This window comes from Protopterus annectens, chromosome 1.part0 (assembly GCF_019279795.1).
Source record: "Protopterus annectens isolate FY-2018-M chromosome 1.part0, PAN1.0, whole genome shotgun sequence".
Classification (NCBI taxonomy): domain Eukaryota; kingdom Metazoa; phylum Chordata; order Ceratodontiformes; family Protopteridae; genus Protopterus; species Protopterus annectens.
This window is the reverse complement of record NC_056725.1, coordinates 375,030,686-375,047,757: the sequence shown is the minus strand read 5'-3', so window position 1 is coordinate 375,047,757 and position 17,072 is coordinate 375,030,686.

The window sequence follows — 17,072 nt, the reverse complement described above, 5'->3', positions numbered from 1 at the left end:
GAAGCTTACAAACAGTCTTGGATACAGCAAATCTGTATCTGGAGTAGACAACTTATAGTAAATGCAGGAAACAAGCTTAGAAAAAAAGTGGAAAGGGGAAAGGAGGAGCAGAAGCTAACTGGGTTGGCCTTCTCAAATGTTCTCCCTGGAATAGGTAGAATGAGGTAATGACACTAGACTGGGAGGACTGTCCCAGATCAAATTTACAGTAGGGGCGGGCAACTGCAAAGCCACCAAGTATAAAAACAGGATACCAAGAGGGAGGGATGGTGGGAAACAAAAACCAGAACAAACAAACCCAACCAGATGCTTTATAATTGTAGAAAATTTGATTTAATACCTCACACGCACAGTGAGTTGGTCTGTGGAAAGTTCTTCCTTATTCAGGGGAATGACTGTAGCTGTTCTGCATTTACTTAGTCCAAAACCTGTATGGTGGCTGAAGCTGAATAGTGTTGTAAGGGGGATGACTAAATCACGCTTCATGCTTTTTAAAATACATCCAGCAATATTGTCAGGATTTTAGGACATTTAGGACTTGGTCTTGTGTGATAGCTGGAGGCGAGTTAGTTTCTGGTATATCTTGCACTGAAGAAGTAAGGAAAGTGTCAGCTCAACATCTCCAATTATAATGAAGGAGACAACTTTATTCAGTGAAAACAGTATTCTGTAACTAGCAAATTAGCTTCTTAGTATAGGGGTCACTGCTCAGCAGGATACAGCAGAAATGAATATAGCTAGACTGAATGTAGTGGTTGAAATTATTTTCCAAATTAATTTAAAGATTGTTAATATTTTTTCTTTCACATATTTTGCATTTTAGTCTGTAAAACTGAGTATATACAATAAACATGTATTCTTTGTGACAAAAGAATTTCAGAAATGAGACTTAAACAAATTAATCTATATAAAACAATGGAATTCAAAGAACACCTGATTTAACGTTGGATATATCTTGGGTTACTGAGTTCACACACGAGGGAGCTCAGAGCTACAAGGTTCAAAATTCAATTTAGATTTAATACAGGAATACAAACATGTCATTATGCTTAAAAATGAATTATATATTTTAACTTCTTTTCTGTAAGCTACACAAGTTTACCACATAATAATGATGAACATGCAGGTTTTTCTTAATTTGCTAGGTAGAAAACACATCAGGTGCGACTCATTAAATCATTCATCTGAAAGCACAGCTTGTACTATGCACACTAAATAAGAACTGTCCCTCACTAATCGGCTCTGAGTTTGTGAGGAATACATTATTAGTTCACAGAGCTAGCATGACAGAGACCTCAGCTAGGACACATCTGCCTAATTAGAAAGAGTAGAAGGTTTTTCGGGCATAATGATGCACTAGAAATAAATCACTCAGTATTAAATATGATTATGCTCATGTCTACGTTACCCTATCCCATCTCTGCATTATGTAATGCAGTTCTCATTATCCTTGGGAACGTCTCTCCATTGTTTCATATTCATAAGTAGCTTGCATATTGTCTAAGGTTCACCTTCTACTATCTACAATGTCGAAACATATGCTTATTTTTTAGAGGCATCTCAATCCCATCTCCTACAGGCTTATGTACTGGTTCTTTTATATTTTTATTCTAGTTTACTTCCCACAGCATAAGTGATGGGTACTGCCTAGAGGAACCCCACTTTCCACACCCCTTGTTCACTATTATGCAACTTTCACTATGATGAATCACTCTAGTGTCCTGTGCTTACATTTGTTATACTATAATAGCTCATAAATATGGCATATTATTCATTTATTCATTCCTTCCTTTATTCATTTATGCAGTCATTGATTTACTTATCCATTATATTTGTATGTATTTATTGGTGAAGGAGTTCCAGCTGGTTAGAGTCCATTTCCAGTATAGACTAAGGGAGAAATGCTTCAACAAATGCAATTAACTGAAGTAAGGGAAACAGTTACATATACAATACTAAAACCAGAATTATTCATGAAGGCAATTGTAGCAGCTGATTGGAATATGAGCACACCTCCACAGAATTGTACATATTACATAAGAGAGCTAGCTCAGTGATATGATGGACAGTTCATGCACTCCAGTTTCAGAAAGGGACGGAGACAAGAACTGAGGCAGTACCCCTAGGTGTGCTTGGCTGCCCCTAATGGTCTTATTTGTGACTGAATGATTTACAGTGGTATATAGCTAGAATTATACAATAATAAAGCATTAGTACTGATTGCAAAATGTGCACAGTGACTGAACCAACCAATCAGCATTCTAACTGGAAATTGAGCATTCCTCACGGGAACAAGTTCAATTACTTTTCTCCATGCCACTAGGCAGAGAATTTAAAATGCAAAATAAACAAATATATATATATATATATATATATATATATATATATATATATATATATATATATATCTATATATATCTATAGATATATATAGATATACATATATATATATATATATATATATATATATATATATCCATGGATTCACTTCATAACACTGAAAGCTCAAAACACTGAAACCAAAACACTGAAACTTCAAAATCTTGAAAACTCAAAACACTGAAAACACATATCATACATATACTGAGTTTAAACAACATAAATCATAGCACTTTCCACCAAGTGTAAGCATGGGGGCAAGCCCTCCTGCACCCTCCATGTTGGGGGCAAGCCCCCACACCCCCTGCTACTTATATATATATATCAACTCCAAGATTGCACTTCACTACACTTGGTGGAAAGTGCTATGATTTATGTTGTTTAAACTCAGTATATGCATGATATGTGTTTTCAGTGTTTTGAGTTTCAGTGTTTTGAGTTTTCAGTATTGAAGTTTCAGTGTTTTGGTCTTCTATATTATGAAGTTTTCTCATTTTCAGTGTTTTGAGTTTTCAGTGTTATGAAGTGAATACCTATATATATATATATAATATATATATATATATATATATATATATATATATATATATATATATATATATGGGTTCCATTTAGAATTTCGAAGCTCAAAACTTCGAATTTCATATGATCGAAGATCATATGTTTGAAGTTTTAAAACTTTGAAATACTGAACGTAGATCAGAATACAGTACAGACTGGGAGATTTCCCTTGTCCTCGTTGTAGTGCAATCTCAGAGTTCGTATATTTAAGTTGCGGGGGGTTGTGGGGGGTGCAGGGGGGGCTTCGAAATTTCGTACTGAACACACACACACACACACACACACACACACACACACACATATATATATATATATATATATATATATATATATATATATATATATATTTTTTTTTTTTTTTTAACACCAGCAAACTCTTCTTTGGAGCAGAATAATACATTAACTTCTTCTTCTTCTTTCGGCTGCTCCCATTAGGGGTTGCCACAGCAGCTCAACTGTTTCCATTTCTTCCTGTCCTCTGCATCTTTCTCTGTCACACCAACCACCTGCATGTCCTCTCTCACCACAACCATAAACCTTATCTTAGGCCTTCCTCTTTTCCTGTTACCCGGTAGCTTCATCCTTAGCATCTTTTTCCCAATATACTCTGCATCCCTCCTCAGCACATGTCCAAACCAGCGTAATCTTGCCTCTCTGGCTTTGTCTCCAAACCTTCCAACCTGGGCTGACCCTGTAATATACTTATTCCTAATCCTGTCCATCCTCATCACACCCAGTGCAAATCTTAACATCTTCATCTCTGTCACATCAAGCTCTGACTCCTGCCTTTTTGTCAATGCCACTGTCTCCAACCCATATAACATAGCTGGTCTCACTACCCTCTTGTAGACCTTACCTTTCACTCTTATTGGTACTCATCTGTCACAAATCACTCCTGACACTCTTCTCCACCCACTCCATCCTGCCTGTACTCTCTTCTTCACCTCTCTTCCACACTCACCGTTACTCTGAACTGTTGATCCCAAGTACTTAAACTCATCCACCTTCACCACCTCTACTCCCTGCATCCTCACCATTCCTCTATCCTCCCTCTCATTCACACACATATATCCTGTCTTAGTCCTGCTGACCTTCATTCCTCTTCTCTCTAGAGCATATCTCCACCTCGCCAGGGTCTCCTCCACCTGTTCCCTACTCTCACTACAGATCACAATGTCATCTGCAAACATCATAGTCCACAGGGACTCCTGTCTGATCTCGTCTGTCATCTTGTCCATCACCATTGCAAATAAGAAAGGGCTCAGAGCTGATCCTTGATGTAATCCCACCTCCACCTAAAACGCATCCGTCACTCCCACCGCAGACCTCACCACTGTCACACTACCTCATACATATCCTGTACCACTCTTACATACTTCTCTGACACTCCCGACTTCCTCATACAATACCACAACTCCTCTCTAGGCACCCTCTCATATGCTTTCTCTAAATCCACAAAGATGCAATGCAACTCCTTCTGACCTTCTCTGTACTTCTCCATCAACACTCTCAGAGCAAACATTGCATCTGTAGTGCTCTTTCCTGGCATGAAACCATACTGCTGATCACTAATCATCGCGTCCCTTCTTAACCTAGCTTCCACTACTCTTTCCCATAACTTCATGCTGTGACTGATCAGTTTAATCTTTCTGTAGTTACTACAGAGCTGCAGATCACCCTTATTCTTAAAAATCGGTACCAAAACACTTTTTCTCCATTCCTCAGGCATCCTCTCACTTTCCAAGATTTCATTAAACAATCTAGTTAAAAACTCCACTGCCTTTTCACCTAAACACCTCCATGCTTCCACAGGTATGTCATCTGGACCAACAGCCTTTCCGTTCTTCATCATCTTCATAGCTATCCTTACTTCCTCCTTGCTAATCCACTGCACTTCATGATTCACTATCCGCACATCATCCAACCTTCTCTCCCTCTCATTCTCTTCATTCATCAACTCCTCAAAGTACTCTTTCCATCTGCTCAACACACTCTCCTCGCTTGTGAGTATGTTTCCCTCATTATCCTTTGTCACCCTTACCTGCTGCACATCTTTACTAGCTCGGTCCCTCTGTCTAGCCAATCGGTACAGGTCCTTTTCTCCCTCCTTAGTGTCCAACCTTTTATACAACTCTTCATACGCCTTATCCTTAACCTTCACCACCTCTGTCTTTGCCATGCACCTCATCTCCTTATACTCTTGTCTACTTTCTTCATCTCTTTGACAATCCCACCTCCTGTACTTCTTTATTCCACCACCAGGTCTCCTTGTCCTCCTTCCTCTTTCCAGATGTCACACCAAGCACCTTTTTAGCCATCTCTCTTACTAGCTCTGCTGTAGTTACCCAGCTATTCGGTAACTCTTCAATGCCACCCAGTGCCTGTCTTAACTCTTCCCTGAACATCACCTCACAATTACCCTTTTTCAATTTCCACCATTTGATCCTTGGTGCTGCCCTCACATTCATCCTCCTCTTCTTGATCACCAATGTCATCCTACAAACCACCATCCTATGCTGCCTAACTACACTTTCCCCTGCCACCACTTTACAGTCTCCAATCTCCTTCAGACTGGTCCTTCTATATAAGATATAATCCACCTGTGTGCATCTTCCTCCACTCTTGTATGTCACCCTGTGCTCCTCCCTCTTGTTAAAATATGTATTCATCACAGCCATGTCCATCCTTTTCGCAAAATCCACTACCATCTGGCCTTCTGCATTCCTTTGCTTAACACCATACCTACCCATCACTTCCTCATCCCCTCTGTTCCCTTAACCAACATGCCCATTGAAATCTGCTCCAATCACCAGTCACTCACCCTTGGGTACAGTCATCACCACTTCATCCAACTCACTCCAAATTTTTTCTTTCTCATCCATCGCACACCCAACTTGTGCAGCATATGCACTAACAACATTCATCATTACACCATCAATTTCCAGCTTTATAAACATCACTCTATCCGACATTCTTTTCACCTACAAAACACTCTTAGCATACTGTTCCTTCAGGATAATGCCTACGCCATTTCTCCTCCCATCCACACCATGATAAAACAATTTGAACCCACCTCCGGTACACCTAGCCTTGCTCCCTTCCCATCTGATCTCTTGCACACACAATATACCAAGCTTCCTTCGGTCCATCATATCAGCTAGCTCTCTCCTTATACCAGTCATACTGCCAACATTCAAAGTTCTAACCCTCACTATCACAGTCCTTGCCTTTACTTGCCTTCGGGCATGCCTTCCTCCTCTTCTCCTCTGTCGGACAACAGTAGCCCAATTTCCGCCAGCAGCCTGTTGGTCAACAGTACTGGTGGCGGTCGTTGTTAACCCGGGCCTCGACTGATCCGGTATATATTTCTCTGCTGTTGACTGCATGTATGATTTGGCAAAATTTTACACCGGATGCCCTTCCTGACGCAACCCTCCCCATTTATCCGGGCTTGGGACTGGCGCAAAGAAATGCACTGGCTTGTGCATCCCCAGTGGCTGGGTTAGAATAATACATTAACAAATAATTAAAAATAAACCTCACAAATATTGATGCTATGAGTGCCTACAATAAACATCTCCATGGCATATATTGCCAGTACTTACTTGTTGAGACAGAGATATTCCCCATTATTACTACTTCATTTCTTATGAATTTTCTAGACATCACACACTTTATTCAAGTCTGAGTCAAAAGTTTACACATTTTGGCAAAATATACTCAAGCCATGCAGACTTTCATCAAAAAAATAAAACAGGAAAAAAAGTATCAGAGACAGCAATGTAGTGGGCAGACACAGAGCATGCCCCGTATATGCCTTTGATGCCCCATACTAGCAGAACATGGCAGAAGGCAAGTAAAGTCCTTTTATACAATGACACTGTAAATAAAAGGCAAGACTTTTTCTTGTCAGGTAATGTTATTGTATAATAACAATAATCCACTCCTGTGTATGGGTAATGTAGGATTTATGTACTGAGCAACAAACAAAGAAATCAAACTAATACACAATGCTGAAAACTCTGCTGGAGAACACTAAAAACTCAATAAACATATAAAACGAACTTTAATAGTCAGAATATAAAGCAAATAATCTAACTTCCACTTTTTCTAACATAAACTATTGTTGAATATTTTTATAGAGCACATTCGTAGATTTATCCTTCCTTATTTTATAATTATGCTCATATATATGATCTTTAAGTTTGCGCTCCGATTTGCCAACATAAAAACTATTACAAAGTTGGGATACAGCAGCATAAACAATCCGTTTTGTATGGCAGTTAAATTTTCCAGGCATGCATATCACTTTATCACGGATTGAAAAACTACTACATAAAAATAAAGGGACATTGGGGATATGCAACACATTTGGACATACACCCCGTAGATGTTAGTGCCCCAAACTTTTATAAATATTCTTAAAACATGTGACAATTACTTAAAGTCTTATCATTCGTGATAAACTGCCAGTTCTTTCTGATTATATTACTAATTTTGGGACTGTCCACCGAATATGTGGTTACAAAAGAATGTACAAAACTAGTTTGTTTCTGACGCATACGTGTGTCGGATGTACCAATACTATAGTGCATTGTACGCCAATTATCATCATACACCACCTTCCACCATTTGTAAATTAGAATTTTCGTGGTGCAGAAGTTGCGTATAAATCTCTTTAATCCTTTTCATTTTTACTTCTTCACTAACAGGTTTAAGTAATGACTCCGGGTACCCTTTATTCAAAAACATTTTACAAAGTTCTTCTACCTTTTTGAGGAAGTCACAATGTCTAGACACCATCCTCACTGCCCTCACGATTTAGCCCTTAACCACGGCCTGCTTTTGGTGCTGAGAGTGGCAATTGGTGTAATGTAGGAACATATTTGAATATGTAGGTTTCCTATAAATCTGAGACATAACCTGCATATCTCCTGAAATATTTTCCTTTCTTAACTAAACATGCAAATATGCAAAATGTTCTGTACCAATATTATGTGTACATTTTAAAAAGGTGGTCGTATTATTGATGGAAGATATAAATTCATCAATTTCTTCTTTACCATCTGTCCACCCTATAACAATGTCATCAAGAAAGCTGGTGTACATGCTCCAAGACCCTTTATATTGTCTTTTAGACAAAAACTTTTCTTACCAAGTGGCCTATATTTGTATACAATGGGCCCCATGCTGCCCCCATCGCTATACTCTTATTTTGATGGAAGTAATGGTCTTCAAAAATGAAGTAATTATTCTACAAAACTGCATCCATTTAGACACAGAGGGTATTATTCCTATTCTGCAGTAAATACATACTCTCAATTAAATATTCTGAAAACCATTCCAAACCAATGGTATACAGGATGCAGCTAAATAAGTCCTGTACATCAGTCATGATAAAACAATATTGGAAACATTGTTTAACTGACTCACCCTTTTCAAGAACTCCCATGAGTCCTTGCAAATATGATGAGTGCTATAAACATCTTGGTTCAACATTATATTAACGTATTTTGCTATAAAACATGTTTTTGACATGCCTACATCCACGATAGGTTGAAAGGGTGGACAGTCCAAAATTTTGTGGATTTTGGGCACACCAAATATTGTTGGAATCCCAGGTTAGTTAACAGATAAAAATTTATACTCATCTGGTTGAATTTCACCCTGCATAATCATATCATATAAAGCAACATCTATTTTATGATATGAAACATAGACCTCATTAACAGAAATTTCTGTATAAGTACTATCATACAATAAATCAAACATATGTCATTCATAGTCAAGCTGACGCATGGTGACAAGCCCACCACCTTTATCTAGGCACATAAACTGCAAATTCTGTTCTGCTTGTAATTCTTTTAAAATATTATATTGCTTTTTAGAAAGGTTGTGCCAGGAATGTGGTAGTCACTTACTTCTCAAATGTCTAACATCCATCTCGGAAACCTGGTGAAATAATTTAAAAGTAGGATGGAGCTCTGGACTGAATGTACTGGGAATGTACAAATTATTCAATTCATTATCAGACAAGTCATGATGGGCCATCATATACTGAAGATTGAGTTTTCTGACATACAGTTTAAGTTCACTAACAACTCTGTGTATGTCCACCCTCTTAGCTGCTTTACTCAAAGGCTGACAACCATGGAGGCACCGTTTATTTCAATCATAGCTATCTCCCCGGTCATCACAGTGCAGCTCTGAGATTTTGAAAGATTCCCTTAAAGGAAGTTGCATTAGTTGGCAATAGTGGAGCCTGTCATATTCCCAGCAAGAGTTTATGACCTTTTTATATGGGTGCCTGCTAAAATTCCAAGGGCTATAATTGTGATCCTCAAAACAGTGGAAATTAAATTGTAGTTTTAGGGGAATATATAATACATCTAGGCTTCGTTAGACTATTCCTCCTGCACTGAAGTACATAGTTATTTCAGAGGTGTTAGACTTAAGTAACATGGGTGTGGGGGGATCAGAGCTTCCTATGTTGAAGGCTAAACACATTAAAGCTGTAGTAGTCAACATCAAGATTTGCTGTTTTTGTTTGAATCATAGTTTGTCAGTGTCTTTGGTCCTAGAGGTCAGGTATCACACTTCTGATAGGCAGCCAAGATTACATAGATGCAAGCAATTCAATCACATGAAGACCCACTGGAAAATCTTGTGGAACTGACAATATAATCTGTGCTCAGTGCCATAAAACAGTCATGGGTGTTTCTTAAACCCTCTCAGGTCGATGGTCAGAAATCTTTCCTAGAGTCAATGTTTCTTACAGACAGTTACTAAAACACAAATCAATAGAAAGAACATAGTTAATTCTGCCATGATGATAATAATAATGATTTGCTATGAGCATGGTTGTTGATTTACAGTTCTTAAAAAATGAAATTTAATTTGCATAAGGTAAAATATGGGAATTATACCTGTGTTTTTTAAACTCATTTTTATTGATGAAAAAATTTCATAGAAATAAAAATATGTACAACTTGTCATTGGGGGTGGCGTTACATGTGCCATACATGTCATGCCCCCCCCCCCTATGAAATAGAATGACCTGGTAAATGCTTCAGTCCCTGGAATAAAATAAAAAAAAAAAGTATCTCTTTTTTTTTTTTTTATCCACAGGACAGTATAAATCGGAAGGTCCCACCCAATACAGGAAGTAGAAAAAAGTGAAGACTGAGTGGCTGAGAGAGAGAATGAGAAAGCAGCACTAGAACCGCCCTGCCATGAGAAAGCAGCACTAGAATTCAGCTTGGCTGCAGATCTCCATTGAAGTGACTGAAATCATGAGAAAGGTCAGCTGCTAATCTCCATTTTGATACTCATCCTCAGCTGATTACACTCCCTGATTTGCTTGATGTCCATGTTTTATGATTATTAGCTTCACATTTACTTCATGACTGTTCTCTTTCTTGATTACGTACTTGATTTTTACTCTGTTCATGCTTTGCCATTCAGACCGCGTTTTCTGATAATTCAGATTAGAATCAGTCAGAAATTCAAGAATGCTAGTTATTACAGTTTATATAGTTCCAGATCATTTTTTTGAGAAAACAGATATAACTTGTTTGATTTATTTTGCATCATATTTATGGGTTCTCATTTTTGCCTCATATTTATATGGTCTGTGCTTTTTTTTTAACAAGAACAAGGTCCCAGGAGCAATGTCTAGTTAAGTGACTTGCTCAGAGTCACACAGTAGGCAAATGGAGGTAGAAAGAATCAAACCCTGTATTCATGACTACAAGAAGCAGCTCATTAAGAGCCTAAAGCTTTAATTCTCTGCACTGTCTGCAAGACTTTCACACATTTCATTTTCTAACAAATTGCTGTAGGTTAAAATCACTGGGGTTTACAAGCAGTCAATAATGCCAGTCATTAGAGGTTCATAGTTTTTGTTGTTCAGAAAATGCATGTTAGTACAAAACTTGCTGTTCTGTTAACACTATGAAACTGTAATGACTGGCATTTCTGACTAACTGCAATACTCAGTAATTTACCAAAAAAAAAGAAGTTAATGAGGGACAGGGCAAAAAAAAAAAAAACTAACATCATTCTTTAGTCTTGCTCCTCCTTTGCAAAGTCCTACTTAGATTTTTACTAAATAATATGGAAGGAGGAGAAGATCTAAAGCAGTTTCATCTTCTTGGAATCTTCTGTAGCTGTCATAAACTGTTTTACTTCTTAGGTGGCCTTAAAGCAGAAGTTCTACCAATCCTTAATATGAATTTGGGAAGTCAGATATTTTTGAGTATTCAGCAAGCCTTATTGCCAGGAAAAGTGGGTTTCTTTGCTGAATAACTGAGCAGATTAGTGCAGTATGACTTCAAGTTTGATTTTCCCAACATTGAACATTTTACCTGACATCTTCCTCTTTCTCAAGACCTGTTCTCTGTCACACAAGACATTTCACTATATTCTGCCTAAGTAGATACCTGTTGCCTGATAGATTAGCTCTGTAGGGTGTAACTCCATGTTTTCTCAGAATGGGTATAAGTTTTATCTTTTTATAGAAAGGTAGCAGTGATGGAGATTTATATGTCATTTCCAAGCCTCTGATAACTTCTGTGGGAGGAACATTTTCTTCCATAATCAATTTCTACAGTCATTTATTGTTCAGTGACAACATATGGTCCTGTCTGTTGATCAGAGTGTGTTTGTACCTTTAAGAGCCATTCCAGTATATGGGCACATGCATATAAGAACTGAGCACGTGTAAGCAAGAGTGCCATTTTGAGTGAGCAGCCAGAGTGAAAGCATGTATGTGTGTAGCAGTCAGTCAGTCAGTCAGTTAGTTCATTTAAGTTTAATGTTTCATTCATCCTGATGTGTTTGTGTGTAATACACAAGATGAGCAAGATGGTGTCAGAATGGGATCCAAAGTAAAACTTCTTCAAGACAATGAGGTGCGCAGCCACAACTGGAGGAATATACAGAAGTAAATTATCCAAATCAAATGACTTGCAAACAGGTCAGAAAGATAAATCCAGGTACTAAAACTCATTTAAATGATTTTTTACTCAACAAATATAAAACAAAGCATTCAAACCATTCAAAACAATGTTCTAATTAAACAAAATGTTCAAAACTACGATATATTGATAAATGTACTCAACATGCTTACAAAAAATGCATGAAATAACTTTCAAATCACATAAAATGTATAAAAAAGGGAAAACTACAGTATTTTTTCACTATATGCTACTTTTTCATATTAACCAAAGCTATTTGAAATATCCGAGGTGTGTAAAGTGTTCGCAAGCATGTTCAGTATTACAGTACAGTTATTTCACAAAATAGTCATTTCAAAGGGACTGTTGTGCAGTTAACTATTTTCAAGTACTTGACATGTGCATTTGAATATAATGACAAGTGCATTTTGTTGGAATGGCAGATGGATTTTGCAGATCTGGTCCACTTGTATTTGATAATAATGTTCCTGAAGACTGGAGAGTGTTTGAGCAAGAGTGCAATATTTAAATACATCCTGCTTTTTCTGATAAAGTTGAAAATACAAAGGGATTTATTCTGCTTAATCTAGGTGGTTCTGAAGCCATTGAAAGGGAGCATTTATTTGAGTATGCCCCAGCTGTGTATGCAGGGGAGGGGGAAGACCACCACATTATGGTACCAGCTGAAACGAGGTAAAACCCTGAGTGCTTAAAATGTAAATTTAGAGAACTGTGTAAACCCCAAATGAATATTACAATGGAAAGGCATATATTTTGCAAAAGAGATCAGAAGCCTGGTGAAACGTTTGCAGCATATATAACTGACGTGAGAAACAAGGCAAAAACATGCAGGCTAGGTTATTTAAGAGATGAGTTGATAAAAGACAGGCTTGTTTGTGGTATTAATGATGATGCAGTGAGAAAGATTTTGCTTCTAGACAGTGATTTAACTTTGAATAAGGCCATAGAGATTTGCCAGATATATGAGCTCATAGAAAAGCACACAAATATGCTTACAAATGAGAAAAACATGCTTGCTGTGCCTTCCAATGATAATGTGATAGTATGCAGCACGAGGTTAAAAGATACAGGTCTAACAGTAGGGCCACATCTTGGGCCTCCCTAACAAAGCCCAGAGCAGCTACAGTAAAACCTAAGGCATGCTCAGTGAAGCAGAGGGGTGAGTCAGCAAAACTTGCTACAGGCCTCATAGTCAACTATCGTAATTGTGGAGGTAGCCGTGTGCCCAAACAAGAGAAGTGCTTAGCTTCTGGTCAGCAGTGCCACACATGTAAAAAGTGGAATCATTTCAAAAGGTTCTGTAAATCAAAAGGGGTTCATTCTTTATTAAAAGAGAGCATTCTAAGAGGCAAGTGGATCAACTAGAAAGTTGTGACTCTACTTTTTATGTTGATGGTGTATCTGTGCTTGATGAAACAGTCAATGGCAATGAATGAAGTATTTTGTACTGTTCTGATTAATGAGAGACCTGTAGACTTCAAAGGTGATACTGGTTCAAAGTGCAATATTATGTCAGCAGAAATGTTTGCCAAAGTAAAAGCTGGTGAGAAGCTTGTTGCTTATGGTGGTGAAGAAATTAAAACCGAGGGCTCTGTAGTGCTTTCCTGTTATTCTGCTGGGAACAGCTATGACTTACAATTTTACGTAATCAAGAGACACATGCACTATTGTGCAGCAGCAGGTGAGGTATTGTATTCTTGAAAGACAAGTTATCAAACGTGTTACAGGTATTACTTCTTATACTGAAAATTGATATGTTTGATGCCTGTTTGATGATGCAGCTGTGAAATGGCAATTTAAGTAGCTGTTGTTCTAGAGAAATATGTTTTTTATTACCCAGAATGTCTTGCTTGTATATGCAAATCATTACCCAATACCTATCATGACATCATGCTGTGGTTGTGGTCATTGAAAATAACTGGGTCGGGTAAATCTATAGCACCTAAAGCATGCTATAATCTTCACTGAGTTTCAACAATACTTGCAGGTGTAATATCAGGAGTATAACTGAAAATAAAAAAAAATTAATCAAAGATGCTTGGAAAGTGCAGATAGAGGCTTTCAAAGATGTTAAACATAAGGGATACCGTAATTAGAAGTAGAAATAATCATACAGGTTGGTCTCACTGTGGCAGAAATTTTTAAAAATAATAACATTTCAGTAAGCAGTCTGAAAAGTTTCCATTTCTAAATTACTCCCTACGTGCAGTAGTCATTACTGTATGGCTTTTAAATAGCCTTTCAATAACTGATGATAATCTCACTCAACAAGTCCTCACACCTGATTCTGTACACTTCACTACTGTTAAGAATTAAAAATAAAAAGGCAGCCAACATGTGGCCCCATATGGACTATTTATTTTCTTGTTTTTTTGCCTGTAGGGGCCTGCATGTGGATTTCAACTTCATGGAGGTGAAAGTACACTTCTGAAGCAAGAATCAACTGCAAAATATGTTTTATTAGCTTTGAAGAATTTAACTCAATCCCATTACTTTTGATGTGACGTAAGAACATTTAAAAGGAGAAACTATCAAATACTGAAACTAAGGCAGCTGTAGCATCAGATAAAATCAATTGATCGTTTTTCCCCTAAAAGCTACTTGTGCTGGAATATTCAGTGTTTTGCATGGATGTTTGCTTGTGCATGTGTATATGCATGTCGTCTATTGTGTAAACACAAGAAAAGAAATTAAATGTTAAAGCACAGTTTCATGTAGCACAGTACCTTCAATACAGTCTCTGCTGTGTTATAACCCTCCCATGCATCAGGTTGTAGAATATCACAGCCCACTCTGTATACAATGTCTGTCCCATATCCATATCCATAAATATCTATCTATATCTATATTTTTGTACATTTAATAATCAGAAATAAAACTGTTTCTGCTACCATTACCTGACATAGGTAATCATAATTACAATAAGTCAATTTACAAATGGAAAACATATGAGTGCCATAGTATGTGTGTGTGTGTGATGTCTGGGTGTGTCTTTAGGTAAAATAGCACATAGTGTTTTCTGTGCTTGGGTTCATGCACTAGGCTCAGTCAAGTGGCAATGACAACAAATAATGTAGTTTGTCTACAAGACCTCTTCCTCACAAATAACACATACACTAGCATAACCATTGCAACCATCTTTTATTGAAATGTTAAACTCATTTCTTCTACTGGTCAGCATTACTTTAACCAAACACTTATAATTAACAGGGTAAGCAAGTCCATCTATCAAAACTGTGGACCACTTCTGCATGGTAGCATGCCCAACTGCCCCTGGAGGGCTTTCCAAACATTGTACCTCTCTGCACAGTAAACCATTAACACTGCATGGTGCTGAGACCAGAATGCCTGTCAAGTGGCCCAGAAAAGTGGAGGGGGGGGATACAAGGGGGGAAGGTCACCACTGTGACCACCCATCAGGCTAACATTACAGGCTGTCCCTCCCTTTATTTTTCATAGCCAACATGTAGGTACCACAACAATAAATGTCATAAGAACAGACCACATTCTTGTGAATGCCAGCCTTGTTAAGTTGTGTTTAATTCGACAACTAATGATTTCACATTGCCAAATCCAATCACGCAAATACTCAAATTGTTGTTAGCTAAACTTAGGAATAGTAGAAACAAGCAAAGCTTAAACACTGTGTAAAGTGCCTTTAATAGAAGGCTCAAATTAAATAAATCCAAACCAATGTCTGATAAAAGAATCCTGGCTGGTCAAATCCAAACAGGGTCTCAATCCACAAAGTCCCAATGTTCGAAGTCATAAAGTTCCGAAAAGAGAACAACCCTGGCTGCTCTGTGGTTGATAAACTTGCAGGTCATTTCTTCCACCACAGGAAAACCCACTTTAATCCATTGGGACCTATGAATTATAGCTGTCAAAGCCATCTTTACGCTGACAACAGTGCCATGAAAATGCAAGCCAGAATATGCATCTTGGGGGCTAACTATGCCATTCCCTCAGGTGGATTAAGAAAACGTATGATTAGTTGATCACCTGAATAATGTTATTATTGATAGTTAGTTCCAGCTGCTATCTGTGCACTCCTGGGAAGCATGTCCACATCACTTCATACATCAATAGTTTGAGACCTAAATTCATAGCATTCATGTGCACTGAGTGTTCAAGAATAACAATGTGACTGCAACCTGAAATGAAAATACACAACTAAACATCAACTCAGTAATGTGCAGAAGTCACACATAAACAAAATATTGAAAAGATGAAAATGACCACTACTTTTCATGACTAGATCTAAGGGCCCGCCAATGCAAAAAGAATGTGTGGAATAACCCATCATAGGTGGGCCCTGGAATGTCAGTGCTCTGTGCAAAAAGCACTGCAGGTCTGTGGGAATAATATCCCATCCACAAGAAACTGAATACTAAATCTCTGGTAAAACCCTGATGTTCAACCTGACAAAAGTGGCAATCTGATGTACTTGACACAAAAATAGGCAAGGATAAGTATTCAGCATCACCTGCTGTCTGTGCCACAACTTGTCCATCTGAGATCTCCTGGGCCACATTAAAACTGCACCTTGAGAAATTACTACACTCACCCTCAAGGGAACAAATCTAGCAGTTCACTGACACTGAAGCCCCCCCCCCCCCCCACAGTCCAACCAACAAAGCAACATAGCCCAGATGATATATGAGTGAAAGTCCTCAAGCATGGCGTGGACTCCCTTGAATACATTAATAACAACATCCTGCCAACTGACCTCCAGCAGTCACTGGCAACCTTTAGCCTTCTCCAATCCTATAAGTAGTCCTGAGATGATCCAGGACTTGGAAAATTTGGAAAACCTAAAACCTTAGCCTAAAGAATGAGAAGTACTAAGTGAATATAGAAGGTTTTCTCAGGCTCATTCAACAAACATCTTGACTGTAAGTAATGACTGATCAGTGTAGGAGACCACAACCTGTCAGCATATGGCTAGTCCTTGCAGAACTAAAAAAAAGGACAGGAAGGCTTTCCCTTACAATTTTTTAATGCTATCCGACCACGAATTGAAAACCAGCCACATCATTGCTCCTCACCAATCAGCCACACATAATCTGGGATGTTGGTGGGAACCTCTTGTACACCCAGAGACAGAGTGTGAAACCTTGAAACCTGCAGATAAGACAGACATCAGCAATACTA